This window comes from Aquarana catesbeiana, linkage group LG03 (assembly GCF_042186555.1).
Source record: "Aquarana catesbeiana isolate 2022-GZ linkage group LG03, ASM4218655v1, whole genome shotgun sequence".
NCBI lineage: Eukaryota > Metazoa > Chordata > Amphibia > Anura > Ranidae > Aquarana > Aquarana catesbeiana.
The window spans coordinates 678601202-678623766 of record NC_133326.1 but is presented as its reverse complement, the minus strand read 5'-3'; the positions used below and the strand labels follow the sequence as shown (position 1 = coordinate 678623766).

General features: G+C 51.5%; 34 non-coding genes across 34 annotated transcripts; 18 read left to right on the top strand and 16 right to left on the bottom strand.

The window, feature by feature from the left end:
* Positions 1 to 54: 54 nt before the first annotated feature.
* Positions 55 to 128, bottom strand: TRNAI-AAU (transfer RNA isoleucine (anticodon AAU)). Its single transcript has one exon. It is a non-coding gene; the product is annotated as a tRNA-Ile (tRNA).
* Positions 129 to 254: 126 nt separating this feature from the next.
* Positions 255 to 326, top strand: TRNAW-CCA (transfer RNA tryptophan (anticodon CCA)). The gene has a single exon. It is a non-coding gene; the product is annotated as a tRNA-Trp (tRNA).
* Positions 327 to 1268: 942 nt separating this feature from the next.
* TRNAI-AAU (transfer RNA isoleucine (anticodon AAU)) lies at positions 1269 to 1342 on the bottom strand. The gene has a single exon. It is a non-coding gene; the product is annotated as a tRNA-Ile (tRNA).
* A 126-nt stretch (positions 1343 to 1468) lies between these two features.
* TRNAW-CCA (transfer RNA tryptophan (anticodon CCA)) lies at positions 1469 to 1540 on the top strand. The gene has a single exon. It is a non-coding gene; the product is annotated as a tRNA-Trp (tRNA).
* Positions 1541 to 2714: 1174 nt separating this feature from the next.
* TRNAW-CCA (transfer RNA tryptophan (anticodon CCA)) lies at positions 2715 to 2786 on the top strand. Its single transcript has one exon. It is a non-coding gene; the product is annotated as a tRNA-Trp (tRNA).
* A 974-nt stretch (positions 2787 to 3760) lies between these two features.
* TRNAI-AAU (transfer RNA isoleucine (anticodon AAU)) lies at positions 3761 to 3834 on the bottom strand. Its single transcript has one exon. It is a non-coding gene; the product is annotated as a tRNA-Ile (tRNA).
* A 126-nt stretch (positions 3835 to 3960) lies between these two features.
* TRNAW-CCA (transfer RNA tryptophan (anticodon CCA)) lies at positions 3961 to 4032 on the top strand. Its single transcript has one exon. It is a non-coding gene; the product is annotated as a tRNA-Trp (tRNA).
* A 942-nt stretch (positions 4033 to 4974) lies between these two features.
* TRNAI-AAU (transfer RNA isoleucine (anticodon AAU)) lies at positions 4975 to 5048 on the bottom strand. Its single transcript has one exon. It is a non-coding gene; the product is annotated as a tRNA-Ile (tRNA).
* A 126-nt stretch (positions 5049 to 5174) lies between these two features.
* TRNAW-CCA (transfer RNA tryptophan (anticodon CCA)) lies at positions 5175 to 5246 on the top strand. The gene has a single exon. It is a non-coding gene; the product is annotated as a tRNA-Trp (tRNA).
* A 974-nt stretch (positions 5247 to 6220) lies between these two features.
* TRNAI-AAU (transfer RNA isoleucine (anticodon AAU)) lies at positions 6221 to 6294 on the bottom strand. Its single transcript has one exon. It is a non-coding gene; the product is annotated as a tRNA-Ile (tRNA).
* A 126-nt stretch (positions 6295 to 6420) lies between these two features.
* Positions 6421 to 6492, top strand: TRNAW-CCA (transfer RNA tryptophan (anticodon CCA)). The gene has a single exon. It is a non-coding gene; the product is annotated as a tRNA-Trp (tRNA).
* A 942-nt stretch (positions 6493 to 7434) lies between these two features.
* On the bottom strand, positions 7435 to 7508 carry TRNAI-AAU (transfer RNA isoleucine (anticodon AAU)). Its single transcript has one exon. It is a non-coding gene; the product is annotated as a tRNA-Ile (tRNA).
* A 126-nt stretch (positions 7509 to 7634) lies between these two features.
* On the top strand, positions 7635 to 7706 carry TRNAW-CCA (transfer RNA tryptophan (anticodon CCA)). Its single transcript has one exon. It is a non-coding gene; the product is annotated as a tRNA-Trp (tRNA).
* A 1174-nt stretch (positions 7707 to 8880) lies between these two features.
* Positions 8881 to 8952, top strand: TRNAW-CCA (transfer RNA tryptophan (anticodon CCA)). Its single transcript has one exon. It is a non-coding gene; the product is annotated as a tRNA-Trp (tRNA).
* A 974-nt stretch (positions 8953 to 9926) lies between these two features.
* TRNAI-AAU (transfer RNA isoleucine (anticodon AAU)) lies at positions 9927 to 10000 on the bottom strand. Its single transcript has one exon. It is a non-coding gene; the product is annotated as a tRNA-Ile (tRNA).
* A 126-nt stretch (positions 10001 to 10126) lies between these two features.
* Positions 10127 to 10198, top strand: TRNAW-CCA (transfer RNA tryptophan (anticodon CCA)). Its single transcript has one exon. It is a non-coding gene; the product is annotated as a tRNA-Trp (tRNA).
* Positions 10199 to 11140: 942 nt separating this feature from the next.
* Positions 11141 to 11214, bottom strand: TRNAI-AAU (transfer RNA isoleucine (anticodon AAU)). The gene has a single exon. It is a non-coding gene; the product is annotated as a tRNA-Ile (tRNA).
* A 126-nt stretch (positions 11215 to 11340) lies between these two features.
* TRNAW-CCA (transfer RNA tryptophan (anticodon CCA)) lies at positions 11341 to 11412 on the top strand. The gene has a single exon. It is a non-coding gene; the product is annotated as a tRNA-Trp (tRNA).
* Positions 11413 to 12386: 974 nt separating this feature from the next.
* On the bottom strand, positions 12387 to 12460 carry TRNAI-AAU (transfer RNA isoleucine (anticodon AAU)). Its single transcript has one exon. It is a non-coding gene; the product is annotated as a tRNA-Ile (tRNA).
* A 126-nt stretch (positions 12461 to 12586) lies between these two features.
* Positions 12587 to 12658, top strand: TRNAW-CCA (transfer RNA tryptophan (anticodon CCA)). Its single transcript has one exon. It is a non-coding gene; the product is annotated as a tRNA-Trp (tRNA).
* Positions 12659 to 13600: 942 nt separating this feature from the next.
* TRNAI-AAU (transfer RNA isoleucine (anticodon AAU)) lies at positions 13601 to 13674 on the bottom strand. The gene has a single exon. It is a non-coding gene; the product is annotated as a tRNA-Ile (tRNA).
* A 126-nt stretch (positions 13675 to 13800) lies between these two features.
* On the top strand, positions 13801 to 13872 carry TRNAW-CCA (transfer RNA tryptophan (anticodon CCA)). The gene has a single exon. It is a non-coding gene; the product is annotated as a tRNA-Trp (tRNA).
* Positions 13873 to 14846: 974 nt separating this feature from the next.
* On the bottom strand, positions 14847 to 14920 carry TRNAI-AAU (transfer RNA isoleucine (anticodon AAU)). The gene has a single exon. It is a non-coding gene; the product is annotated as a tRNA-Ile (tRNA).
* Positions 14921 to 15046: 126 nt separating this feature from the next.
* TRNAW-CCA (transfer RNA tryptophan (anticodon CCA)) lies at positions 15047 to 15118 on the top strand. The gene has a single exon. It is a non-coding gene; the product is annotated as a tRNA-Trp (tRNA).
* A 1174-nt stretch (positions 15119 to 16292) lies between these two features.
* Positions 16293 to 16364, top strand: TRNAW-CCA (transfer RNA tryptophan (anticodon CCA)). Its single transcript has one exon. It is a non-coding gene; the product is annotated as a tRNA-Trp (tRNA).
* Positions 16365 to 17338: 974 nt separating this feature from the next.
* Positions 17339 to 17412, bottom strand: TRNAI-AAU (transfer RNA isoleucine (anticodon AAU)). The gene has a single exon. It is a non-coding gene; the product is annotated as a tRNA-Ile (tRNA).
* Positions 17413 to 17538: 126 nt separating this feature from the next.
* TRNAW-CCA (transfer RNA tryptophan (anticodon CCA)) lies at positions 17539 to 17610 on the top strand. Its single transcript has one exon. It is a non-coding gene; the product is annotated as a tRNA-Trp (tRNA).
* Positions 17611 to 18552: 942 nt separating this feature from the next.
* Positions 18553 to 18626, bottom strand: TRNAI-AAU (transfer RNA isoleucine (anticodon AAU)). Its single transcript has one exon. It is a non-coding gene; the product is annotated as a tRNA-Ile (tRNA).
* A 126-nt stretch (positions 18627 to 18752) lies between these two features.
* Positions 18753 to 18824, top strand: TRNAW-CCA (transfer RNA tryptophan (anticodon CCA)). The gene has a single exon. It is a non-coding gene; the product is annotated as a tRNA-Trp (tRNA).
* Positions 18825 to 19798: 974 nt separating this feature from the next.
* On the bottom strand, positions 19799 to 19872 carry TRNAI-AAU (transfer RNA isoleucine (anticodon AAU)). The gene has a single exon. It is a non-coding gene; the product is annotated as a tRNA-Ile (tRNA).
* A 126-nt stretch (positions 19873 to 19998) lies between these two features.
* TRNAW-CCA (transfer RNA tryptophan (anticodon CCA)) lies at positions 19999 to 20070 on the top strand. Its single transcript has one exon. It is a non-coding gene; the product is annotated as a tRNA-Trp (tRNA).
* Positions 20071 to 21012: 942 nt separating this feature from the next.
* On the bottom strand, positions 21013 to 21086 carry TRNAI-AAU (transfer RNA isoleucine (anticodon AAU)). The gene has a single exon. It is a non-coding gene; the product is annotated as a tRNA-Ile (tRNA).
* A 434-nt stretch (positions 21087 to 21520) lies between these two features.
* On the bottom strand, positions 21521 to 21594 carry TRNAI-AAU (transfer RNA isoleucine (anticodon AAU)). Its single transcript has one exon. It is a non-coding gene; the product is annotated as a tRNA-Ile (tRNA).
* Positions 21595 to 21720: 126 nt separating this feature from the next.
* On the top strand, positions 21721 to 21792 carry TRNAW-CCA (transfer RNA tryptophan (anticodon CCA)). Its single transcript has one exon. It is a non-coding gene; the product is annotated as a tRNA-Trp (tRNA).
* The last annotated feature ends 773 nt before the right edge of the window (positions 21793 to 22565 follow it).

Below are 22565 nucleotides of genomic sequence, written 5' to 3'. Positions count from 1 at the left end.
TAGGCCAGGCGCCCGCGGCCATAGAAATCCATCGCCGTTGGAATAAAAGGGCAATGGCCCGTACGGGGATCGAACCCGCGACCTTGGCGTTATTAGCACCACGCTCTAACCAACTGAGCTAACCGGCCCAAACTTGCACAGGGTAAGCCGGCCAAAGCTGGCACAGGGCTAGCTGGGCAACCGAGTTATTCTGTGGGCAACCACCGAAGAATTGACGCAGGAGTAGCCAAAAGCTTTAGCCCTCGAGCATAGTAGACCTCGTGGCGCAACGGTAGCGCGTCTGACTCCAGATCAGAAGGTTGCGTGTTCAAATCACGTCGGGGTCATGTTGGTTTTCATAGTCACCTACTTGAACCTCTAGTGTTTCCGCGTCCCATCATTCTACTGGGGCTCACACCCACGCAGGCTCCTACTCGCCTCTAGATTACCTTCAGAAGGCTGGGTGAACAGCCAAACCCAAACAAATGTGCCGTAGGCCTGGAAGAAGCTCCACATCTGGGCTTACAGCATTGGCTGGAGGGTCGCAAAGCCTCAAATTAATAAGAACCAAGCATGTAAAACCTGCAAGGGTCATTTTATGAAGCACACAGACCGGGGACCTAGCAAGGGAATGCTGATGGACTGCCACGCGTCCGCTGTATGTTGGAAAAATATTATCCCTCCCTAAGTTCTGAGCGCAGGGGAAGGCTATGTGGGGCACTGGCTGGCAGAATCTTGGACGGCGTACATCTTTTACTTCGGGTTCTAACATATGAGTGCTGAGAGGCTCCAGGGCTTGTGGCTGATGTGGAGTCAGCTAACTTTTGGTTTTCTCACAATCTTAAGCAGATATTGTTCTGGAGCCTTGAGGTGTTGTAGCGCTTTGGGTGGGATAAAGCGTACATTCCTAGGTCCACACCTTACCTTGTAGCCAGACCTCAGCCGGAATCTTAGCTCTCCACAGGCCTTGGTACATGCAAGCTGACTGATGCTCAGAGCTGTCCCTCCTGCTCTCTCTCTCTGTGCTTTGGGAGCCTGCTGCTGGGTGAAAGGACTGAGTGCTGAAAGAACACTAAGAAAAGATACAAGTGCTGCCTTTATGTTTGGGGATCCCATTAGGGGGCACCCTGTTAGTCAAGAAGTGACCTGAGTTTAGCTAGTGGCTGTGACATAATTAGGCTGCGCCACTTGCAAAATAGGCATTTTTGCTACGTGTTGAACAGGTTAAAGAAAACTAGGCCAGGCGCCCGCGGCCATAGAAATCCATCGCCGTTGGAATAAAAGGGCAATGGCCCGTACGGGGATCGAACCCGCGACCTTGGCGTTATTAGCACCACGCTCTAACCAACTGAGCTAACCGGCCCAAACTTGCACAGGGTAAGCCGGCCAAAGCTGGCACAGGGCTAGCTGGGCAACCGAGTTATTCTGTGGGCAACCACCGAAGAATTGACGCAGGAGTAGCCAAAAACTTTAGCCCTCGAGCATAGTAGACCTCGTGGCGCAACGGTAGCGCGTCTGACTCCAGATCAGAAGGTTGCGTGTTCAAATCACGTCGGGGTCATGTTGGTTTTCATAGTCACCTACTTGAACCTCTAGTGTTTCCGCGTCCCATCATTCTACTGGGGCTCACACCCACGCAGGCTCCTACTCGCCTCTAGATTACCTTCAGAAGGCTGGGTGAACAGCCAAACCCAAACAAATGTGCCGTAGGCCTGGAAGAAGCTCCACATCTGGGCTTACAGCATTGGCTGGAGGGTCGCAAAGCCTCAAATTAATAAGAACCAAGCATGTAAAACCTGCAAGGGTCACAAAGTGGTTGCTGGCTTTGCAAGGCTACACATTTTATGAAGCACACAGACCGGGGACCTAGCAAGGGAATGCTGATGGACTGCCACGCGTCCGCTGTATGTTGGAAAAATATTATCCCTCCCTAAGTTCTGAGCGCAGGGGAAGGCTATGTGGGGCACTGGCTGGCAGAATCTTGGACGGCGTACATCTTTTACTTCGGGTTCTAACATATGAGTGCTGAGAGGCTCCAGGGCTTGTGGCTGATGTGGAGTCAGCTAACTTTTGGTTTTCTCACAATCTTAAGCAGATATTGTTCTGGAGCCTTGAGGTGTTGTAGCGCTTTGGGTGGGATAAAGCGTACATTCCTAGGTCCACACCTTACCTTGTAGCCAGACCTCAGCCGGAATCTTAGCTCTCCACAGGCCTTGGTACATGCAAGCTGACTGATGCTCAGAGCTGTCCCTCCTGCTCTCTCTCTCTGTGCTTTGGGAGCCTGCTGCTGGGTGAAAGGACTGAGTGCTGAAAGAACACTAAGAAAAGATACAAGTGCTGCCTTTATGTTTGGGGATCCCATTAGGGGGCACCCTGTTAGTCAAGAAGTGACCTGAGTTTAGCTAGTGGCTGTGACATAATTAGGCTGCGCCACTTGCAAAATAGGCATTTTTGCTACGTGTTGAACAGGTTAAAGAAAACTAGGCCAGGCGCCCGCGGCCATAGAAATCCATCGCCGTTGGAATAAAAGGGCAATGGCCCGTACAGGGATCGAACCCGCGACCTTGGCGTTATTAGCACCACGCTCTAACCAACTGAGCTAACCGGCCCAAACTTGCACAGGGTAAGCCGGCCAAAGCTGGCACAGGGCTAGCTGGGCAACCGAGTTATTCTGTGGGCAACCACCGAAGAATTGACGCAGGAGTAGCCAAAAACTTTAGCCCTCGAGCATAGTAGACCTCGTGGCGCAACGGTAGCGCGTCTGACTCCAGATCAGAAGGTTGCGTGTTCAAATCACGTCGGGGTCATGTTGGTTTTCATAGTCACCTACTTGAACCTCTAGTGTTTCCGCGTCCCATCATTCTACTGGGGCTCACACCCACGCAGGCTCCTACTCGCCTCTAGATTACCTTCAGAAGGCTGGGTGAACAGCCAAACCCAAACAAATGTGCCGTAGGCCTGGAAGAAGCTCCACATCTGGGCTTACAGCATTGGCTGGAGGGTCGCAAAGCCTCAAATTAATAAGAACCAAGTATGTAAAACCTGCAAGGGTCACAAAGTGGTTGCTGGCTTTGCAAGGCTACACATTTTATGAAGCACACAGACCGGGGACCTAGCAAGGGAATGCTGATGGACTGCCACGCGTCCGCTGTATGTTGGAAAAATATTATCCCTCCCTAAGTTCTGAGCGCAGGGGAAGGCTATGTGGGGCACTGGCTGGCAGAATCTTGGACGGCGTACATCTTTTACTTCGGGTTCTAACATATGAGTGCTGAGAGGCTCCAGGGCTTGTGGCTGATGTGGAGTCAGCTAACTTTTGGTTTTCTCACAATCTTAAGCAGATATTGTTCTGGAGCCTTGAGGTGTTGTAGCGCTTTGGGTGGGATAAAGCGTACATTCCTAGGTCCACACCTTACCTTGTAGCCAGACCTCAGCCGGAATCTTAGCTCTCCACAGGCCTTGGTACATGCAAGCTGACTGATGCTCAGAGCTGTCCCTCCTGCTCTCTCTCTCTGTGCTTTGGGAGCCTGCTGCTGGGTGAAAGGACTGAGTGCTGAAAGAACACTAAGAAAAGATACAAGTGCTGCCTTTATGTTTGGGGATCCCATTAGGGGGCACCCTGTTAGTCAAGAAGTGACCTGAGTTTAGCTAGTGGCTGTGACATAATTAGGCTGCGCCACTTGCAAAATAGGCATTTTTGCTACGTGTTGAACAGGTTAAAGAAAACTAGGCCAGGCGCCCGCGGCCATAGAAATCCATCGCCGTTGGAATAAAAGGGCAATGGCCCGTACGGGGATCGAACCCGCGACCTTGGCGTTATTAGCACCACGCTCTAACCAACTGAGCTAACCGGCCCAAACTTGCACAGGGTAAGCCGGCCAAAGCTGGCACAGGGCTAGCTGGGCAACCGAGTTATTCTGTGGGCAACCACCGAAGAATTGACGCAGGAGTAGCCAAAAGCTTTAGCCCTCGAGCATAGTAGACCTCGTGGCGCAACGGTAGCGCGTCTGACTCCAGATCAGAAGGTTGCGTGTTCAAATCACGTCGGGGTCATGTTGGTTTTCATAGTCACCTACTTGAACCTCTAGTGTTTCCGCGTCCCATCATTCTACTGGGGCTCACACCCACGCAGGCTCCTACTCGCCTCTAGATTACCTTCAGAAGGCTGGGTGAACAGCCAAACCCAAACAAATGTGCCGTAGGCCTGGAAGAAGCTCCACATCTGGGCTTACAGCATTGGCTGGAGGGTCGCAAAGCCTCAAATTAATAAGAACCAAGCATGTAAAACCTGCAAGGGTCATTTTATGAAGCACACAGACCGGGGACCTAGCAAGGGAATGCTGATGGACTGCCACGCGTCCGCTGTATGTTGGAAAAATATTATCCCTCCCTAAGTTCTGAGCGCAGGGGAAGGCTATGTGGGGCACTGGCTGGCAGAATCTTGGACGGCGTACATCTTTTACTTCGGGTTCTAACATATGAGTGCTGAGAGGCTCCAGGGCTTGTGGCTGATGTGGAGTCAGCTAACTTTTGGTTTTCTCACAATCTTAAGCAGATATTGTTCTGGAGCCTTGAGGTGTTGTAGCGCTTTGGGTGGGATAAAGCGTACATTCCTAGGTCCACACCTTACCTTGTAGCCAGACCTCAGCCGGAATCTTAGCTCTCCACAGGCCTTGGTACATGCAAGCTGACTGATGCTCAGAGCTGTCCCTCCTGCTCTCTCTCTCTGTGCTTTGGGAGCCTGCTGCTGGGTGAAAGGACTGAGTGCTGAAAGAACACTAAGAAAAGATACAAGTGCTGCCTTTATGTTTGGGGATCCCATTAGGGGGCACCCTGTTAGTCAAGAAGTGACCTGAGTTTAGCTAGTGGCTGTGACATAATTAGGCTGCGCCACTTGCAAAATAGGCATTTTTGCTACGTGTTGAACAGGTTAAAGAAAACTAGGCCAGGCGCCCGCGGCCATAGAAATCCATCGCCGTTGGAATAAAAGGGCAATGGCCCGTACGGGGATCGAACCCGCGACCTTGGCGTTATTAGCACCACGCTCTAACCAACTGAGCTAACCGGCCCAAACTTGCACAGGGTAAGCCGGCCAAAGCTGGCACAGGGCTAGCTGGGCAACCGAGTTATTCTGTGGGCAACCACCGAAGAATTGACGCAGGAGTAGCCAAAAACTTTAGCCCTCGAGCATAGTAGACCTCGTGGCGCAACGGTAGCGCGTCTGACTCCAGATCAGAAGGTTGCGTGTTCAAATCACGTCGGGGTCATGTTGGTTTTCATAGTCACCTACTTGAACCTCTAGTGTTTCCGCGTCCCATCATTCTACTGGGGCTCACACCCACGCAGGCTCCTACTCGCCTCTAGATTACCTTCAGAAGGCTGGGTGAACAGCCAAACCCAAACAAATGTGCCGTAGGCCTGGAAGAAGCTCCACATCTGGGCTTACAGCATTGGCTGGAGGGTCGCAAAGCCTCAAATTAATAAGAACCAAGCATGTAAAACCTGCAAGGGTCACAAAGTGGTTGCTGGCTTTGCAAGGCTACACATTTTATGAAGCACACAGACCGGGGACCTAGCAAGGGAATGCTGATGGACTGCCACGCGTCCGCTGTATGTTGGAAAAATATTATCCCTCCCTAAGTTCTGAGCGCAGGGGAAGGCTATGTGGGGCACTGGCTGGCAGAATCTTGGACGGCGTACATCTTTTACTTCGGGTTCTAACATATGAGTGCTGAGAGGCTCCAGGGCTTGTGGCTGATGTGGAGTCAGCTAACTTTTGGTTTTCTCACAATCTTAAGCAGATATTGTTCTGGAGCCTTGAGGTGTTGTAGCGCTTTGGGTGGGATAAAGCGTACATTCCTAGGTCCACACCTTACCTTGTAGCCAGACCTCAGCCGGAATCTTAGCTCTCCACAGGCCTTGGTACATGCAAGCTGACTGATGCTCAGAGCTGTCCCTCCTGCTCTCTCTCTCTGTGCTTTGGGAGCCTGCTGCTGGGTGAAAGGACTGAGTGCTGAAAGAACACTAAGAAAAGATACAAGTGCTGCCTTTATGTTTGGGGATCCCATTAGGGGGCACCCTGTTAGTCAAGAAGTGACCTGAGTTTAGCTAGTGGCTGTGACATAATTAGGCTGCGCCACTTGCAAAATAGGCATTTTTGCTACGTGTTGAACAGGTTAAAGAAAACTAGGCCAGGCGCCCGCGGCCATAGAAATCCATCGCCGTTGGAATAAAAGGGCAATGGCCCGTACGGGGATCGAACCCGCGACCTTGGCGTTATTAGCACCACGCTCTAACCAACTGAGCTAACCGGCCCAAACTTGCACAGGGTAAGCCGGCCAAAGCTGGCACAGGGCTAGCTGGGCAACCGAGTTATTCTGTGGGCAACCACCGAAGAATTGACGCAGGAGTAGCCAAAAGCTTTAGCCCTCGAGCATAGTAGACCTCGTGGCGCAACGGTAGCGCGTCTGACTCCAGATCAGAAGGTTGCGTGTTCAAATCACGTCGGGGTCATGTTGGTTTTCATAGTCACCTACTTGAACCTCTAGTGTTTCCGCGTCCCATCATTCTACTGGGGCTCACACCCACGCAGGCTCCTACTCGCCTCTAGATTACCTTCAGAAGGCTGGGTGAACAGCCAAACCCAAACAAATGTGCCGTAGGCCTGGAAGAAGCTCCACATCTGGGCTTACAGCATTGGCTGGAGGGTCGCAAAGCCTCAAATTAATAAGAACCAAGCATGTAAAACCTGCAAGGGTCATTTTATGAAGCACACAGACCGGGGACCTAGCAAGGGAATGCTGATGGACTGCCACGCGTCCGCTGTATGTTGGAAAAATATTATCCCTCCCTAAGTTCTGAGCGCAGGGGAAGGCTATGTGGGGCACTGGCTGGCAGAATCTTGGACGGCGTACATCTTTTACTTCGGGTTCTAACATATGAGTGCTGAGAGGCTCCAGGGCTTGTGGCTGATGTGGAGTCAGCTAACTTTTGGTTTTCTCACAATCTTAAGCAGATATTGTTCTGGAGCCTTGAGGTGTTGTAGCGCTTTGGGTGGGATAAAGCGTACATTCCTAGGTCCACACCTTACCTTGTAGCCAGACCTCAGCCGGAATCTTAGCTCTCCACAGGCCTTGGTACATGCAAGCTGACTGATGCTCAGAGCTGTCCCTCCTGCTCTCTCTCTCTGTGCTTTGGGAGCCTGCTGCTGGGTGAAAGGACTGAGTGCTGAAAGAACACTAAGAAAAGATACAAGTGCTGCCTTTATGTTTGGGGATCCCATTAGGGGGCACCCTGTTAGTCAAGAAGTGACCTGAGTTTAGCTAGTGGCTGTGACATAATTAGGCTGCGCCACTTGCAAAATAGGCATTTTTGCTACGTGTTGAACAGGTTAAAGAAAACTAGGCCAGGCGCCCGCGGCCATAGAAATCCATCGCCGTTGGAATAAAAGGGCAATGGCCCGTACGGGGATCGAACCCGCGACCTTGGCGTTATTAGCACCACGCTCTAACCAACTGAGCTAACCGGCCCAAACTTGCACAGGGTAAGCCGGCCAAAGCTGGCACAGGGCTAGCTGGGCAACCGAGTTATTCTGTGGGCAACCACCGAAGAATTGACGCAGGAGTAGCCAAAAACTTTAGCCCTCGAGCATAGTAGACCTCGTGGCGCAACGGTAGCGCGTCTGACTCCAGATCAGAAGGTTGCGTGTTCAAATCACGTCGGGGTCATGTTGGTTTTCATAGTCACCTACTTGAACCTCTAGTGTTTCCGCGTCCCATCATTCTACTGGGGCTCACACCCACGCAGGCTCCTACTCGCCTCTAGATTACCTTCAGAAGGCTGGGTGAACAGCCAAACCCAAACAAATGTGCCGTAGGCCTGGAAGAAGCTCCACATCTGGGCTTACAGCATTGGCTGGAGGGTCGCAAAGCCTCAAATTAATAAGAACCAAGCATGTAAAACCTGCAAGGGTCACAAAGTGGTTGCTGGCTTTGCAAGGCTACACATTTTATGAAGCACACAGACCGGGGACCTAGCAAGGGAATGCTGATGGACTGCCACGCGTCCGCTGTATGTTGGAAAAATATTATCCCTCCCTAAGTTCTGAGCGCAGGGGAAGGCTATGTGGGGCACTGGCTGGCAGAATCTTGGACGGCGTACATCTTTTACTTCGGGTTCTAACATATGAGTGCTGAGAGGCTCCAGGGCTTGTGGCTGATGTGGAGTCAGCTAACTTTTGGTTTTCTCACAATCTTAAGCAGATATTGTTCTGGAGCCTTGAGGTGTTGTAGCGCTTTGGGTGGGATAAAGCGTACATTCCTAGGTCCACACCTTACCTTGTAGCCAGACCTCAGCCGGAATCTTAGCTCTCCACAGGCCTTGGTACATGCAAGCTGACTGATGCTCAGAGCTGTCCCTCCTGCTCTCTCTCTCTGTGCTTTGGGAGCCTGCTGCTGGGTGAAAGGACTGAGTGCTGAAAGAACACTAAGAAAAGATACAAGTGCTGCCTTTATGTTTGGGGATCCCATTAGGGGGCACCCTGTTAGTCAAGAAGTGACCTGAGTTTAGCTAGTGGCTGTGACATAATTAGGCTGCGCCACTTGCAAAATAGGCATTTTTGCTACGTGTTGAACAGGTTAAAGAAAACTAGGCCAGGCGCCCGCGGCCATAGAAATCCATCGCCGTTGGAATAAAAGGGCAATGGCCCGTACAGGGATCGAACCCGCGACCTTGGCGTTATTAGCACCACGCTCTAACCAACTGAGCTAACCGGCCCAAACTTGCACAGGGTAAGCCGGCCAAAGCTGGCACAGGGCTAGCTGGGCAACCGAGTTATTCTGTGGGCAACCACCGAAGAATTGACGCAGGAGTAGCCAAAAACTTTAGCCCTCGAGCATAGTAGACCTCGTGGCGCAACGGTAGCGCGTCTGACTCCAGATCAGAAGGTTGCGTGTTCAAATCACGTCGGGGTCATGTTGGTTTTCATAGTCACCTACTTGAACCTCTAGTGTTTCCGCGTCCCATCATTCTACTGGGGCTCACACCCACGCAGGCTCCTACTCGCCTCTAGATTACCTTCAGAAGGCTGGGTGAACAGCCAAACCCAAACAAATGTGCCGTAGGCCTGGAAGAAGCTCCACATCTGGGCTTACAGCATTGGCTGGAGGGTCGCAAAGCCTCAAATTAATAAGAACCAAGTATGTAAAACCTGCAAGGGTCACAAAGTGGTTGCTGGCTTTGCAAGGCTACACATTTTATGAAGCACACAGACCGGGGACCTAGCAAGGGAATGCTGATGGACTGCCACGCGTCCGCTGTATGTTGGAAAAATATTATCCCTCCCTAAGTTCTGAGCGCAGGGGAAGGCTATGTGGGGCACTGGCTGGCAGAATCTTGGACGGCGTACATCTTTTACTTCGGGTTCTAACATATGAGTGCTGAGAGGCTCCAGGGCTTGTGGCTGATGTGGAGTCAGCTAACTTTTGGTTTTCTCACAATCTTAAGCAGATATTGTTCTGGAGCCTTGAGGTGTTGTAGCGCTTTGGGTGGGATAAAGCGTACATTCCTAGGTCCACACCTTACCTTGTAGCCAGACCTCAGCCGGAATCTTAGCTCTCCACAGGCCTTGGTACATGCAAGCTGACTGATGCTCAGAGCTGTCCCTCCTGCTCTCTCTCTCTGTGCTTTGGGAGCCTGCTGCTGGGTGAAAGGACTGAGTGCTGAAAGAACACTAAGAAAAGATACAAGTGCTGCCTTTATGTTTGGGGATCCCATTAGGGGGCACCCTGTTAGTCAAGAAGTGACCTGAGTTTAGCTAGTGGCTGTGACATAATTAGGCTGCGCCACTTGCAAAATAGGCATTTTTGCTACGTGTTGAACAGGTTAAAGAAAACTAGGCCAGGCGCCCGCGGCCATAGAAATCCATCGCCGTTGGAATAAAAGGGCAATGGCCCGTACGGGGATCGAACCCGCGACCTTGGCGTTATTAGCACCACGCTCTAACCAACTGAGCTAACCGGCCCAAACTTGCACAGGGTAAGCCGGCCAAAGCTGGCACAGGGCTAGCTGGGCAACCGAGTTATTCTGTGGGCAACCACCGAAGAATTGACGCAGGAGTAGCCAAAAGCTTTAGCCCTCGAGCATAGTAGACCTCGTGGCGCAACGGTAGCGCGTCTGACTCCAGATCAGAAGGTTGCGTGTTCAAATCACGTCGGGGTCATGTTGGTTTTCATAGTCACCTACTTGAACCTCTAGTGTTTCCGCGTCCCATCATTCTACTGGGGCTCACACCCACGCAGGCTCCTACTCGCCTCTAGATTACCTTCAGAAGGCTGGGTGAACAGCCAAACCCAAACAAATGTGCCGTAGGCCTGGAAGAAGCTCCACATCTGGGCTTACAGCATTGGCTGGAGGGTCGCAAAGCCTCAAATTAATAAGAACCAAGCATGTAAAACCTGCAAGGGTCATTTTATGAAGCACACAGACCGGGGACCTAGCAAGGGAATGCTGATGGACTGCCACGCGTCCGCTGTATGTTGGAAAAATATTATCCCTCCCTAAGTTCTGAGCGCAGGGGAAGGCTATGTGGGGCACTGGCTGGCAGAATCTTGGACGGCGTACATCTTTTACTTCGGGTTCTAACATATGAGTGCTGAGAGGCTCCAGGGCTTGTGGCTGATGTGGAGTCAGCTAACTTTTGGTTTTCTCACAATCTTAAGCAGATATTGTTCTGGAGCCTTGAGGTGTTGTAGCGCTTTGGGTGGGATAAAGCGTACATTCCTAGGTCCACACCTTACCTTGTAGCCAGACCTCAGCCGGAATCTTAGCTCTCCACAGGCCTTGGTACATGCAAGCTGACTGATGCTCAGAGCTGTCCCTCCTGCTCTCTCTCTCTGTGCTTTGGGAGCCTGCTGCTGGGTGAAAGGACTGAGTGCTGAAAGAACACTAAGAAAAGATACAAGTGCTGCCTTTATGTTTGGGGATCCCATTAGGGGGCACCCTGTTAGTCAAGAAGTGACCTGAGTTTAGCTAGTGGCTGTGACATAATTAGGCTGCGCCACTTGCAAAATAGGCATTTTTGCTACGTGTTGAACAGGTTAAAGAAAACTAGGCCAGGCGCCCGCGGCCATAGAAATCCATCGCCGTTGGAATAAAAGGGCAATGGCCCGTACGGGGATCGAACCCGCGACCTTGGCGTTATTAGCACCACGCTCTAACCAACTGAGCTAACCGGCCCAAACTTGCACAGGGTAAGCCGGCCAAAGCTGGCACAGGGCTAGCTGGGCAACCGAGTTATTCTGTGGGCAACCACCGAAGAATTGACGCAGGAGTAGCCAAAAACTTTAGCCCTCGAGCATAGTAGACCTCGTGGCGCAACGGTAGCGCGTCTGACTCCAGATCAGGAGGTTGCGTGTTCAAATCACGTCGGGGTCATGTTGGTTTTCATAGTCACCTACTTGAACCTCTAGTGTTTCCGCGTCCCATCATTCTACTGGGGCTCACACCCACGCAGGCTCCTACTCGCCTCTAGATTACCTTCAGAAGGCTGGGTGAACAGCCAAACCCAAACAAATGTGCCGTAGGCCTGGAAGAAGCTCCACATCTGGGCTTACAGCATTGGCTGGAGGGTCGCAAAGCCTCAAATTAATAAGAACCAAGCATGTAAAACCTGCAAGGGTCACAAAGTGGTTGCTGGCTTTGCAAGGCTACACATTTTATGAAGCACACAGACCGGGGACCTAGCAAGGGAATGCTGATGGACTGCCACGCGTCCGCTGTATGTTGGAAAAATATTATCCCTCCCTAAGTTCTGAGCGCAGGGGAAGGCTATGTGGGGCACTGGCTGGCAGAATCTTGGACGGCGTACATCTTTTACTTCGGGTTCTAACATATGAGTGCTGAGAGGCTCCAGGGCTTGTGGCTGATGTGGAGTCAGCTAACTTTTGGTTTTCTCACAATCTTAAGCAGATATTGTTCTGGAGCCTTGAGGTGTTGTAGCGCTTTGGGTGGGATAAAGCGTACATTCCTAGGTCCACACCTTACCTTGTAGCCAGACCTCAGCTGGAATCTTAGCTCTCCACAGGCCTTGGTACATGCAAGCTGACTGATGCTCAGAGCTGTCCCTCCTGCTCTCTCTCTCTGTGCTTTGGGAGCCTGCTGCTGGGTGAAAGGACTGAGTGCTGAAAGAACACTAAGAAAAGATACAAGTGCTGCCTTTATGTTTGGGGATCCCATTAGGGGGCACCCTGTTAGTCAAGAAGTGACCTGAGTTTAGCTAGTGGCTGTGACATAATTAGGCTGCGCCACTTGCAAAATAGGCATTTTTGCTACGTGTTGAACAGGTTAAAGAAAACTAGGCCAGGCGCCCGCGGCCATAGAAATCCATCGCCGTTGGAATAAAAGGGCAATGGCCCGTACGGGGATCGAACCCGCGACCTTGGCGTTATTAGCACCACGCTCTAACCAACTGAGCTAACCGGCCCAAACTTGCACAGGGTAAGCCGGCCAAAGCTGGCACAGGGCTAGCTGGGCAACCGAGTTATTCTGTGGGCAACCACCGAAGAATTGACGCAGGAGTAGCCAAAAGCTTTAGCCCTCGAGCATAGTAGACCTCGTGGCGCAACGGTAGCGCGTCTGACTCCAGATCAGAAGGTTGCGTGTTCAAATCACGTCGGGGTCATGTTGGTTTTCATAGTCACCTACTTGAACCTCTAGTGTTTCCGCGTCCCATCATTCTACTGGGGCTCACACCCACGCAGGCTCCTACTCGCCTCTAGATTACCTTCAGAAGGCTGGGTGAACAGCCAAACCCAAACAAATGTGCCGTAGGCCTGGAAGAAGCTCCACATCTGGGCTTACAGCATTGGCTGGAGGGTCGCAAAGCCTCAAATTAATAAGAACCAAGCATGTAAAACCTGCAAGGGTCATTTTATGAAGCACACAGACCGGGGACCTAGCAAGGGAATGCTGATGGACTGCCACGCGTCCGCTGTATGTTGGAAAAATATTATCCCTCCCTAAGTTCTGAGCGCAGGGGAAGGCTATGTGGGGCACTGGCTGGCAGAATCTTGGACGGCGTACATCTTTTACTTCGGGTTCTAACATATGAGTGCTGAGAGGCTCCAGGGCTTGTGGCTGATGTGGAGTCAGCTAACTTTTGGTTTTCTCACAATCTTAAGCAGATATTGTTCTGGAGCCTTGAGGTGTTGTAGCGCTTTGGGTGGGATAAAGCGTACATTCCTAGGTCCACACCTTACCTTGTAGCCAGACCTCAGCCGGAATCTTAGCTCTCCACAGGCCTTGGTACATGCAAGCTGACTGATGCTCAGAGCTGTCCCTCCTGCTCTCTCTCTCTGTGCTTTGGGAGCCTGCTGCTGGGTGAAAGGACTGAGTGCTGAAAGAACACTAAGAAAAGATACAAGTGCTGCCTTTATGTTTGGGGATCCCATTAGGGGGCACCCTGTTAGTCAAGAAGTGACCTGAGTTTAGCTAGTGGCTGTGACATAATTAGGCTGCGCCACTTGCAAAATAGGCATTTTTGCTACGTGTTGAACAGGTTAAAGAAAACTAGGCCAGGCGCCCGCGGCCATAGAAATCCATCGCCGTTGGAATAAAAGGGCAATGGCCCGTACGGGGATCGAACCCGCGACCTTGGCGTTATTAGCACCACGCTCTAACCAACTGAGCTAACCGGCCCAAACTTGGACAGGGTAAGCCGGCCAAAGCTGGCACAGGGCTAGCTGGGCAACCGAGTTATTCTGTGGGCAACCACCGAAGAATTGACGCAGGAGTAGCCAAAAACTTTAGCCCTCGAGCATAGTAGACCTCGTGGCGCAACGGTAGCGCGTCTGACTCCAGATCAGAAGGTTGCGTGTTCAAATCACGTCGGGGTCATGTTGGTTTTCATAGTCACCTACTTGAACCTCTAGTGTTTCCGCGTCCCATCATTCTACTGGGGCTCACACCCACGCAGGCTCCTACTCGCCTCTAGATTACCTTCAGAAGGCTGGGTGAACAGCCAAACCCAAACAAATGTGCCGTAGGCCTGGAAGAAGCTCCACATCTGGGCTTACAGCATTGGCTGGAGGGTCGCAAAGCCTCAAATTAATAAGAACCAAGCATGTAAAACCTGCAAGGGTCACAAAGTGGTTGCTGGCTTTGCAAGGCTACACATTTTATGAAGCACACAGACCGGGGACCTAGCAAGGGAATGCTGATGGACTGCCACGCGTCCGCTGTATGTTGGAAAAATATTATCCCTCCCTAAGTTCTGAGCGCAGGGGAAGGCTATGTGGGGCACTGGCTGGCAGAATCTTGGACGGCGTACATCTTTTACTTCGGGTTCTAACATATGAGTGCTGAGAGGCTCCAGGGCTTGTGGCTGATGTGGAGTCAGCTAACTTTTGGTTTTCTCACAATCTTAAGCAGATATTGTTCTGGAGCCTTGAGGTGTTGTAGCGCTTTGGGTGGGATAAAGCGTACATTCCTAGGTCCACACCTTACCTTGTAGCCAGACCTCAGCCGGAATCTTAGCTCTCCACAGGCCTTGGTACATGCAAGCTGACTGATGCTCAGAGCTGTCCCTCCTGCTCTCTCTCTCTGTGCTTTGGGAGCCTGCTGCTGGGTGAAAGGACTGAGTGCTGAAAGAACACTAAGAAAAGATACAAGTGCTGCCTTTATGTTTGGGGATCCCATTAGGGGGCACCCTGTTAGTCAAGAAGTGACCTGAGTTTAGCTAGTGGCTGTGACATAATTAGGCTGCGCCACTTGCAAAATAGGCATTTTTGCTACGTGTTGAACAGGTTAAAGAAAACTAGGCCAGGCGCCCGCGGCCATAGAAATCCATCGCCGTTGGAATAAAAGGGCAATGGCCCGTACGGGGATCGAACCCGCGACCTTGGCGTTATTAGCACCACGCTCTAACCAACTGAGCTAACCGGCCCAAACTTGGACAGGGTAAGCCGGCCAAAGCTGGCACAGGGCTAGCTGGGCAACCGAGTTATTCTGTGGGCAACCACCGAAGAATTGACGCAGGAGTAGCCAAAAACTTTAGCCCTCGAGCATAGTAGACCTCGTGGCGCAACGGTAGCGCGTCTGACTCCAGATCAGAAGGTTGCGTGTTCAAATCACGTCGGGGTCATGTTGGTTTTCATAGTCACCTACTTGAACCTCTAGTGTTTCCGCGTCCCATCATTCTACTGGGGCTCACACCCACGCAGGCTCCTACTCGCCTCTAGATTACCTTCAGAAGGCTGGGTGAACAGCCAAACCCAAACAAATGTGCCGTAGGCCTGGAAGAAGCTCCACATCTGGGCTTACAGCATTGGCTGGAGGGTCGCAAAGCCTCAAATTAATAAGAACCAAGCATGTAAAACCTGCAAGGGTCACAAAGTGGTTGCTGGCTTTGCAAGGCTACACATTTTATGAAGCACACAGACCGGGGACCTAGCAAGGGAATGCTGATGGACTGCCACGCGTCCGCTGTATGTTGGAAAAATATTATCCCTCCCTAAGTTCTGAGCGCAGGGGAAGGCTATGTGGGGCACTGGCTGGCAGAATCTTGGACGGCGTACATCTTTTACTTCGGGTTCTAACATATGAGTGCTGAGAGGCTCCAGGGCTTGTGGCTGATGTGGAGTCAGCTAACTTTTGGTTTTCTCACAATCTTAAGCAGATATTGTTCTGGAGCCTTGAGGTGTTGTAGCGCTTTGGGTGGGATAAAGCGTACATTCCTAGGTCCACACCTTACCTTGTAGCCAGACCTCAGCCGGAATCTTAGCTCTCCACAGGCCTTGGTACATGCAAGCTGACTGATGCTCAGAGCTGTCCCTCCTGCTCTCTCTCTCTGTGCTTTGGGAGCCTGCTGCTGGGTGAAAGGACTGAGTGCTGAAAGAACACTAAGAAAAGATACAAGTGCTGCCTTTATGTTTGGGGATCCCATTAGGGGGCACCCTGTTAGTCAAGAAGTGACCTGAGTTTAGCTAGTGGCTGTGACATAATTAGGCTGCGCCACTTGCAAAATAGGCATTTTTGCTACGTGTTGAACAGGTTAAAGAAAACTAGGCCAGGCGCCCGCGGCCATAGAAATCCATCGCCGTTGGAATAAAAGGGCAATGGCCCGTACAGGGATCGAACCCGCGACCTTGGCGTTATTAGCACCACGCTCTAACCAACTGAGCTAACCGGCCCAAACTTGCACAGGGTAAGCCGGCCAAAGCTGGCACAGGGCTAGCTGGGCAACCGAGTTATTCTGTGGGCAACCACCGAAGAATTGACGCAGGAGTAGCCAAAAACTTTAGCCCTCGAGCATAGTAGACCTCGTGGCGCAACGGTAGCGCGTCTGACTCCAGATCAGAAGGTTGCGTGTTCAAATCACGTCGGGGTCATGTTGGTTTTCATAGTCACCTACTTGAACCTCTAGTGTTTCCGCGTCCCATCATTCTACTGGGGCTCACACCCACGCAGGCTCCTACTCGCCTCTAGATTACCTTCAGAAGGCTGGGTGAACAGCCAAACCCAAACAAATGTGCCGTAGGCCTGGAAGAAGCTCCACATCTGGGCTTACAGCATTGGCTGGAGGGTCGCAAAGCCTCAAATTAATAAGAACCAAGTATGTAAAACCTGCAAGGGTCACAAAGTGGTTGCTGGCTTTGCAAGGCTACACATTTTATGAAGCACACAGACCGGGGACCTAGCAAGGGAATGCTGATGGACTGCCACGCGTCCGCTGTATGTTGGAAAAATATTATCCCTCCCTAAGTTCTGAGCGCAGGGGAAGGCTATGTGGGGCACTGGCTGGCAGAATCTTGGACGGCGTACATCTTTTACTTCGGGTTCTAACATATGAGTGCTGAGAGGCTCCAGGGCTTGTGGCTGATGTGGAGTCAGCTAACTTTTGGTTTTCTCACAATCTTAAGCAGATATTGTTCTGGAGCCTTGAGGTGTTGTAGCGCTTTGGGTGGGATAAAGCGTACATTCCTAGGTCCACACCTTACCTTGTAGCCAGACCTCAGCCGGAATCTTAGCTCTCCACAGGCCTTGGTACATGCAAGCTGACTGATGCTCAGAGCTGTCCCTCCTGCTCTCTCTCTCTGTGCTTTGGGAGCCTGCTGCTGGGTGAAAGGACTGAGTGCTGAAAGAACACTAAGAAAAGATACAAGTGCTGCCTTTATGTTTGGGGATCCCATTAGGGGGCACCCTGTTAGTCAAGAAGTGACCTGAGTTTAGCTAGTGGCTGTGACATAATTAGGCTGCGCCACTTGCAAAATAGGCATTTTTGCTACGTGTTGAACAGGTTAAAGAAAACTAGGCCAGGCGCCCGCGGCCATAGAAATCCATCGCCGTTGGAATAAAAGGGCAATGGCCCGTACGGGGATCGAACCCGCGACCTTGGCGTTATTAGCACCACGCTCTAACCAACTGAGCTAACCGGCCCAAACTTGCACAGGGTAAGCCGGCCAAAGCTGGCACAGGGCTAGCTGGGCAACCGAGTTATTCTGTGGGCAACCACCGAAGAATTGACGCAGGAGTAGCCAAAAGCTTTAGCCCTCGAGCATAGTAGACCTCGTGGCGCAACGGTAGCGCGTCTGACTCCAGATCAGAAGGTTGCGTGTTCAAATCACGTCGGGGTCATGTTGGTTTTCATAGTCACCTACTTGAACCTCTAGTGTTTCCGCGTCCCATCATTCTACTGGGGCTCACACCCACGCAGGCTCCTACTCGCCTCTAGATTACCTTCAGAAGGCTGGGTGAACAGCCAAACCCAAACAAATGTGCCGTAGGCCTGGAAGAAGCTCCACATCTGGGCTTACAGCATTGGCTGGAGGGTCGCAAAGCCTCAAATTAATAAGAACCAAGCATGTAAAACCTGCAAGGGTCATTTTATGAAGCACACAGACCGGGGACCTAGCAAGGGAATGCTGATGGACTGCCACGCGTCCGCTGTATGTTGGAAAAATATTATCCCTCCCTAAGTTCTGAGCGCAGGGGAAGGCTATGTGGGGCACTGGCTGGCAGAATCTTGGACGGCGTACATCTTTTACTTCGGGTTCTAACATATGAGTGCTGAGAGGCTCCAGGGCTTGTGGCTGATGTGGAGTCAGCTAACTTTTGGTTTTCTCACAATCTTAAGCAGATATTGTTCTGGAGCCTTGAGGTGTTGTAGCGCTTTGGGTGGGATAAAGCGTACATTCCTAGGTCCACACCTTACCTTGTAGCCAGACCTCAGCCGGAATCTTAGCTCTCCACAGGCCTTGGTACATGCAAGCTGACTGATGCTCAGAGCTGTCCCTCCTGCTCTCTCTCTCTGTGCTTTGGGAGCCTGCTGCTGGGTGAAAGGACTGAGTGCTGAAAGAACACTAAGAAAAGATACAAGTGCTGCCTTTATGTTTGGGGATCCCATTAGGGGGCACCCTGTTAGTCAAGAAGTGACCTGAGTTTAGCTAGTGGCTGTGACATAATTAGGCTGCGCCACTTGCAAAATAGGCATTTTTGCTACGTGTTGAACAGGTTAAAGAAAACTAGGCCAGGCGCCCGCGGCCATAGAAATCCATCGCCGTTGGAATAAAAGGGCAATGGCCCGTACGGGGATCGAACCCGCGACCTTGGCGTTATTAGCACCACGCTCTAACCAACTGAGCTAACCGGCCCAAACTTGCACAGGGTAAGCCGGCCAAAGCTGGCACAGGGCTAGCTGGGCAACCGAGTTATTCTGTGGGCAACCACCGAAGAATTGACGCAGGAGTAGCCAAAAACTTTAGCCCTCGAGCATAGTAGACCTCGTGGCGCAACGGTAGCGCGTCTGACTCCAGATCAGGAGGTTGCGTGTTCAAATCACGTCGGGGTCATGTTGGTTTTCATAGTCACCTACTTGAACCTCTAGTGTTTCCGCGTCCCATCATTCTACTGGGGCTCACACCCACGCAGGCTCCTACTCGCCTCTAGATTACCTTCAGAAGGCTGGGTGAACAGCCAAACCCAAACAAATGTGCCGTAGGCCTGGAAGAAGCTCCACATCTGGGCTTACAGCATTGGCTGGAGGGTCGCAAAGCCTCAAATTAATAAGAACCAAGCATGTAAAACCTGCAAGGGTCACAAAGTGGTTGCTGGCTTTGCAAGGCTACACATTTTATGAAGCACACAGACCGGGGACCTAGCAAGGGAATGCTGATGGACTGCCACGCGTCCGCTGTATGTTGGAAAAATATTATCCCTCCCTAAGTTCTGAGCGCAGGGGAAGGCTATGTGGGGCACTGGCTGGCAGAATCTTGGACGGCGTACATCTTTTACTTCGGGTTCTAACATATGAGTGCTGAGAGGCTCCAGGGCTTGTGGCTGATGTGGAGTCAGCTAACTTTTGGTTTTCTCACAATCTTAAGCAGATATTGTTCTGGAGCCTTGAGGTGTTGTAGCGCTTTGGGTGGGATAAAGCGTACATTCCTAGGTCCACACCTTACCTTGTAGCCAGACCTCAGCTGGAATCTTAGCTCTCCACAGGCCTTGGTACATGCAAGCTGACTGATGCTCAGAGCTGTCCCTCCTGCTCTCTCTCTCTGTGCTTTGGGAGCCTGCTGCTGGGTGAAAGGACTGAGTGCTGAAAGAACACTAAGAAAAGATACAAGTGCTGCCTTTATGTTTGGGGATCCCATTAGGGGGCACCCTGTTAGTCAAGAAGTGACCTGAGTTTAGCTAGTGGCTGTGACATAATTAGGCTGCGCCACTTGCAAAATAGGCATTTTTGCTACGTGTTGAACAGGTTAAAGAAAACTAGGCCAGGCGCCCGCGGCCATAGAAATCCATCGCCGTTGGAATAAAAGGGCAATGGCCCGTACGGGGATCGAACCCGCGACCTTGGCGTTATTAGCACCACGCTCTAACCAACTGAGCTAACCGGCCCAAACTTGCACAAGGTAAGCCGGCCAAAGCTGGCACAGGGCTAGCTGGGCAACCGAGTTATTCTGTGGGCAACCACCGAAGAATTGACGCAGGAGTAGCCAAAAGCTTTAGCCCTCGAGCATAGTAGACCTCATGGCGCAACGGTAGCGCGTCTGACTCCAGATCAGAAGGTTGCGTGTTCAAATCACGTCGGGGTCATGTTGGTTTTCATAGTCACCTACTTGAACCTCTAGTGTTTCCGCGTCCCATCATTCTACTGGGGCTCACACCCACACAGGCTCCTACTCGCCTCTAGATTACCTTCAGAAGGCTGGGTGAACAGCCAAACCCAAACAAATGTGCCGTAGGCCTGGAAGAAGCTCCACATCTGGGCTTACAGCATTGGCTGGAGGGTCGCAAAGCCTCAAATTAATAAGAACCAAGCATGTAAAACCTGCAAGGGTCATTTTATGAAGCACACAGACCGGGGACCTAGCAAGGGAATGCTGATGGACTGCCACGCGTCCGCTGTATGTTGGAAAAATATTATCCCTCCCTAAGTTCTGAGCGCAGGGGAAGGCTATGTGGGGCACTGGCTGGCAGAATCTTGGACGGCGTACATCTTTTACTTCGGGTTCTAACATATGAGTGCTGAGAGGCTCCAGGGCTTGTGGCTGATGTGGAGTCAGCTAACTTTTGGTTTTCTCACAATCTTAAGCAGATATTGTTCTGGAGCCTTGAGGTGTTGTAGCGCTTTGGGTGGGATAAAGCGTACATTCCTAGGTCCACACCTTACCTTGTAGCCAGACCTCAGCCGGAATCTTAGCTCTCCACAGGCCTTGGTACATGCAAGCTGACTGATGCTCAGAGCTGTCCCTCCTGCTCTCTCTCTCTGTGCTTTGGGAGCCTGCTGCTGGGTGAAAGGACTGAGTGCTGAAAGAACACTAAGAAAAGATACAAGTGCTGCCTTTATGTTTGGGGATCCCATTAGGGGGCACCCTGTTAGTCAAGAAGTGACCTGAGTTTAGCTAGTGGCTGTGACATAATTAGGCTGCGCCACTTGCAAAATAGGCATTTTTGCTACGTGTTGAACAGGTTAAAGAAAACTAGGCCAGGCGCCCGCGGCCATAGAAATCCATCGCCGTTGGAATAAAAGGGCAATGGCCCGTACGGGGATCGAACCCGCGACCTTGGCGTTATTAGCACCACGCTCTAACCAACTGAGCTAACCGGCCCAAACTTGCACAGGGTAAACCGGCCAAAGCGGGTGGGATAAAGCGTACATTCCTAGGTCCACACCTTACCTTGTAGCCAGACCTCAGCTGGAATCTTAGCTCTCCACAGGCCTTGGTACATGCAAGCTGACTGATGCTCAGAGCTGTCCCTCCTGCTCTCTCTCTCTGTGCTTTGGGAGCCTGCTGCTGGGTGAAAGGACTGAGTGCTGAAAGAACACTAAGAAAAGATACAAGTGCTGCCTTTATGTTTGGGGATCCCATTAGGGGGCACCCTGTTAGTCAAGAAGTGACCTGAGTTTAGCTAGTGGCTGTGACATAATTAGGCTGCGCCACTTGCAAAATAGGCATTTTTGCTACGTGTTGAACAGGTTAAAGAAAACTAGGCCAGGCGCCCGCGGCCATAGAAATCCATCGCCGTTGGAATAAAAGGGCAATGGCCCGTACGGGGATCGAACCCGCGACCTTGGCGTTATTAGCACCACGCTCTAACCAACTGAGCTAACCGGCCCAAACTTGCACAGGGTAAGCCGGCCAAAGCTGGCACAGGGCTAGCTGGGCAACCGAGTTATTCTGTGGGCAACCACCGAAGAATTGACGCAGGAGTAGCCAAAAGCTTTAGCCCTCGAGCATAGTAGACCTCGTGGCGCAACGGTAGCGCGTCTGACTCCAGATCAGAAGGTTGCGTGTTCAAATCACGTCGGGGTCATGTTGGTTTTCATAGTCACCTACTTGAACCTCTAGTGTTTCCGCGTCCCATCATTCTACTGGGGCTCACACCCACGCAGGCTCCTACTCGCCTCTAGATTACCTTCAGAAGGCTGGGTGAACAGCCAAACCCAAACAAATGTGCCGTAGGCCTGGAAGAAGCTCCACATCTGGGCTTACAGCATTGGCTGGAGGGTCGCAAAGCCTCAAATTAATAAGAACCAAGCATGTAAAACCTGCAAGGGTCATTTTATGAAGCACACAGACCGGGGACCTAGCAAGGGAATGCTGATGGACTGCCACGCGTCCGCTGTATGTTGGAAAAATATTATCCCTCCCTAAGTTCTGAGCGCAGGGGAAGGCTATGTGGGGCACTGGCTGGCAGAATCTTGGACGGCGTACATCTTTTACTTCGGGTTCTAACATATGAGTGCTGAGAGGCTCCAGGGCTTGTGGCTGATGTGGAGTCAGCTAACTTTTGGTTTTCTCACAATCTTAAGCAGATATTGTTCTGGAGCCTTGAGGTGTTGTAGCGCTTTGGGTGGGATAAAGCGTACATTCCTAGGTCCACACCTTACCTTGTAGCCAGACCTCAGCCGGAATCTTAGCTCTCCACAGGCCTTGGTACATGCAAGCTGACTGATGCTCAGAGCTGTCCCTCCTGCTCTCTCTCTCTGTGCTTTGGGAGCCTGCTGCTGGGTGAAAGGACTGAGTGCTGAAAGAACACTAAGAAAAGATACAAGTGCTGCCTTTATGTTTGGGGATCCCATTAGG